Below are 5000 nucleotides of genomic sequence, written 5' to 3'. Positions count from 1 at the left end.
GTGTTTAAGGTTTAGGTTTTAGGGTTGTTTTGGGTTTAGTGTTTAGTGTTGTTTAGGGTATAGTGTTAATAGTTTAGGGTTTAGGGTTATTTAGGGTTTAGTGTTTAAGGTTTAGGGTATAGGGTTGTTTAGGGTTTAGTGTTTAGGGTTGTTTATGGTTTAGTGATTAGGGTTGTTTAGGTTTGTTTAGAGGTTAGTGTTTAGGGTTATTCAGCGTTTATGATTTAGGGTTGTTCAGGGTTTAGGATTTATGGTTGTTCAGGGTTTAGGATTTAGGGATTAAGGTTAAGGGGTTAGGGTTAGGGTTAGGGTTAGGGTTAGGGTTAGGGTTAGGGTTAGCATTAGGGTTAGAGTTAGGGTTAGAGTTAGGGTTAGAGTTATGGTTATGGTTAGTGTTAGGATTAGGGTTAGGGTTAGGGTCAGGGTTAGGTTTAGGTTTAGGGTTAGGGTTAGGGTTAGGGTTAGGGTTAGATTTAGGGTCAGGTTTAGGTTTATTGTTAGATTTAGGTTTTAGGGTTTAAGGTTTATGGTTTAGGATTGTTTAAGGTTTAGGGTGGATTAGGTTTAGGGTTTAGAGTTTAGTGTTATGGTTACGGTTAGTGTTAGGCTTAGGGTTAGGGTTAGGGTTAGGGTAATGGTTAGGGTTAGGGTTAGGGTTAGGGTTAGGGTAAGGGTTAGGGGTTATTGTTAAGGTTAGGGTTAGGGTTAGGGTTAGGGTTAGGTTAGGGTTAGGGTTAGGGTTAGGGTTAGGTTTAGGGTTTAGTGTTAGTGTTAGGGTTAGGGTTATTATTAGGGGGTTAGGTTTAAGTTTAGGATGAGTGTTAGGGTTAGAATTAGAAATAGGTTTAGTGTTAGGATTAGGGTCAGGGTTAGGTTTAGGGTTAGGGTTAGGGTTAGGGTGAGGGTTAGGGTCAGGGAGGGTTTAGGGTTAGGGTTAGGGTTAGGGTAAGATTTAGGGTTAGGTTTAGGTTTATTGTTAGATTTAGGATTTAGGGTCTAAGGTTTATGGTTTAAGATTGTTTAAGGTTTAGGGTGGATTAGGTTTAGGGTTTAGAGTTTAGTGTTATGGTTACGGTTAGGGTTAGGGTTAGGGTTAGGGTTAGGATTAGGGTTAAGGTTAGGGTTAGGATTAGGTTTAGGTTTAGGGTTAGGGTTAGGGTTAGGGTTAGGGTTAGGGGTAGGGTTAGGGTTAAGATTAGGATTAGGGTTAGGGTTAGGGTAAGGGTTAGGGGTTAGGGTTAGGGTTATGGTTATTGTTAGGTTTAGGGTTTAGGGTTTAGTGTTTAGGGTTTAAGGTTTAGGGTTTAGGATTGTTTAAGATTTAGGGTGGTTTAGGTTAAGGGTTTAGGGTTTAGAGTTTAGGATTGTTTAAGGTTTAGGGTTGTTTAGGGTATAGTGTTTAGGGTTAAAAGTTTAGGGTTGTTTTGGGTTTAGTGTTTAGTGTTGTTTAGGGTATAGTGTTAATGGTTTAGGGTTTAGGGTTATTTAGGGTTTAGTGTTTAAGGTTTAGGGTATAGGGTTGTTTAGGATTTAGTGTTTAGGGTTGTTTATGGTTTAGTGATTAGGGTTGTTTAGGGTTGTTTAGAGGTTAGTGTTTAGGGTTATTCAGGGTTTATGATTTAGGGTTGTTCAGGGTTTAGGATTTATGGTTGTTCAGGGTTTAGGATTTAGGGATTAAACTTAAGGGGTTAGGGTTTGGGTTAGGGTTAGGGTTAGGGTTAGCATTAGGGTTAGAGTTAGGGTTAGAGTTAGGGTTATGGGGTTATGTTAGGCTTAAGGTTAGGGTTAGGGTTATGGGGTTAAGGTTAGGGTTGGGGTTAGGGTTAGGTTTAGGTTTAGGGTTAGGGTTAGGGTTATGGTTATTCTTAGATTTAAGGTTTAAATTTTAGGGTTTATGGTTTAAGGTTTAGGATTTAGGATTGTTTAAGTTTTAGGGTGGTTTAGGTTTAGGGTATAGGGTTTAGCGTTTAAGATTGTTTAATGTTTAGGGTTGTTTAGGTTTTAGCGTTTAGAGTTGTTTAGGGTTATTTAGGGTTGTTTATGATTTAGTGTTTAGGGTTGTTCAGGATTTATGATTTAGGATATTTTAAGGTTTAGGGTTTAAGGTTGTATAGTGTTTTGGGTTTAGGGTATAATGTTTAGTGTTAAGGGTTTAAGGTTGTTTAGGGTATAGTGTTAATGGTTTTAGGGTTTAGGCTTGTTTAGTGTTTAGTGTTTAGGGTTTAGGGTTTAGGGTTTTTTAGCGTTTAGTGTTTATAGTTTAGGGTTTAGGGTGCTTTTGGAATTAGTGTTTAGGGTTTTTCGGGGTTTAGGGTTTAGGATTTAGGGTGTTAGGGTTAGTGTTAGGGTTAGGTTTAGGGTTAAGGTGAGGTTTAGGGTGAGGGTTTTTGTTAGGGTTAGGTTTAAGGTTAGTGTTAGTGTTAGGGTAAGGGATAGGGTTAGGGATAGGGTTAGGGTTAGGGTTAAGGTTAGGGTTAAGGTTAGGGTTAGGGTTAGGGTTAGGGTTAGGGGTTAGGGTTAGGGTTAGTGTTAGGGGTTAGGGGTTAGTGTTAGGGTTAGTGTTAGGGTTAGGGTTAGGGTTAGGTTTAGTGTTAGGGTTATTATTAGGGGGTTAGGTTTTAGTTTAGGATTAGTGTTAGGGTTAGAATTAGAAATAGTGTTAGTGTTAGGATTAGGGTCAGGGTTAGGTTTAGGGATATGGTTAGGGTTAGGGTTAAGTGTAGGGTTAGGGTTAGGGTTAGATTTAAAGTTTAGGGTTTAGTGTTAAGATTAGGGATAGTGTGAGGTTTAGGGTTAGGTTTAGGGTTAGGGTTAGGGATAGTGTTTGGGTTATGATTAGTGTTATTATTAGGGTTAGGGTTAGGGTCAGGTTTAGGTTTAGGGTTAGGGTTAGGGTTAGGGTTAGATTTAGAGTTAGGTTTAGGTTTATTGTTAGATTTAGGGTTTAGGGTTTAAGGTTTAAGGTTTAGGATTGTTTAAGATTTAGGGTAGATTAGGTTTAGGGTTTAGAATTTAGTATTATGGTTACGGTTAGGGTTAGGGTTAGGGTTAGAGTTAAGGTTAGGTTTAGTGTTAGGGTTAGGGTTAGGGTTAAGGTTAGGGTTAATGTTAGGGTTAGGGTTATGGTTAGTGTTAGGATTAGGGTTAGGTTTAGGGTCAGTGTTAGGTTTAGGGTTAGGGATAGGGTTAGGGTTAGATTTAGGGTTAGGTTTAGGTTTATTGTTAGATTTAGGGTTTAGGGTTTAAGGTTTATGGTTTAGGATTGTTTAAGGTTTAGGGTGGATTAGGTTTAGGGTTTAGAGTTTAGTGTTATGGTTACGGTTAGGGTTAGGGTTAGGGATGGGGTTAGGGTTAGGGTTAGGGTTATGGTAAGGGTTAGGGTTATTGTTAGGGTTAGGGTTATGGTAAATGTTAGGGGGTTAGTGTTAGGGTTTGGGTTAGGGTTAGGGTTAGGGTTAGGGTTAGGTTAGGGTTAGGATTAGGGTTAGGGTTAGGGGTTAGGGTTAGTGTTAGTGTTAGGGTTATTATTAGGGGGTTAGGTTTAAGTTTAGGATTAGTGTTAGGGTTAGAATTAGAAATAGGGTTAGTGTTAGGATTAAGGTCAGGGTTAGGTTTAGGGTTAGGGTTAGGGTTAGGGTTAGGGTTAAAGTCAGGGAGGGTTTAGGGTTAGGGTTAGGGTTAGGGTTAGCGTTAGATTTAGGGTTAGGTTTAGGTTTATTGTTAGATTTAGGATTTAGGGTCTAAGGTTTATGGTTTAGGATTGTTTAAGGTTTAGGGTGGATTAGGTTTAGGGTTTAGAGTTTAGTGTTATGGTTACAGTTAGGGTTAGGGTTAGGGTTAGGGTTAGGATTAGGGTTCAGGTTAGGGTTAGGATTAGGTTAAGGTTTAGGTTTAGGGTTAGGGTTAGGGTTAGGGTTAGGGTTAGGGTTAGGGTTAGGGTTAGGTTAGGTTTAGGGTTAGGGTTAGGGTAAGGGTTAGGGGTTAGGGTTAGGGTTATGGTTATTGTTAGGTTTAGGGTTTAGGGTTTAGTGTTTAGGGTTTAAGGTTTAGGGTTTAGGATTGTTTAAGGTTTAGGGTGGTTTAGGTTAAGGGTTTAGGGTTTAGAGTTTAGGATTGTTTAAGGTATAGGGTTGTTTAGGGTATAGAATTTAGGGTTAAAAGTTTAGGGTTGTTTAGGGTTTAGTGTTTAGGGTTTAGGGTTGTTTAAGGTTTAGTGTTTAAGGTTTAGGTTTTAGGGTTGTTTTGGGTTTAGTGTTTAGTGTTGTTTAGGGTATAGTGTTAATGGTTTAGGGTTTAGGGTTATTTAGGGTTTAGTGTTTAAGGTTTAGGGTATAGGGTTGTTTAGGGTTTAGTGTTTAGGGTTGTTTATGGTTTAGTGATTAGGGTTGTTTAGGGTTGTTTAGAGGTTAGTGTTTAGGGTTATTCAGGGTTTATGATTTAGGGTTGTTCAGGGTTTAGGATTTATGGTTGTTCAGGGTTCAGGATTTAGGGATTAAGGTTAAGGGGTTAGGGTTAGGGTTAGGGTTAGGGTTAGGGTTAGGGTTAGCATTAGGGTTAGAGTTAGGGTTAGAGTTAGGGTTAGAGTTAGGGTTACGGGGTTATGTTAGGCTTAAGGTTAGGGTTAGGGTTATGGGGTTAAAGTTAGGGTTGGGGTTAGGGTTAGGTTTAGGTTTCGGGTTAGGGTTAGGGTTATGGTTATTCTTAGATTTATGGTTTAAAATTTAGGGTTTATGGTTTAAGGTTTAGGGTTTAGGATTGTTTAAGTTTTAGGGAGGTTTACGTTTAGGGTATAGAATTTAGCGTTTAAGATTTTTTAATGGTTAGGGTTGTTTAGGTTTTAGCGTTTAGAGTTGTTTAGGGTTTTTTAGGGTTGTTTATAATTTAGTGTTTAGGGTTGTTCAGGATTTATGATTTAGGATATTTTAAGGTTTAGGGTTTAAGGTTGTATCGTGTTTTAGGGTTTAGGGTATAATGTTTAGGGTTAAGGGTTTAGGGTTGTT

The sequence above is a fragment of the Micromys minutus genome (genome assembly GCF_963924665.1).
Source record: "Micromys minutus genome assembly, chromosome: 16".
Classification (NCBI taxonomy): Eukaryota; Metazoa; Chordata; class Mammalia; order Rodentia; family Muridae; genus Micromys; species Micromys minutus.
The sequence above is the reverse complement of the archived record's forward strand: the minus strand, read 5'-3'. Positions refer to the sequence as shown.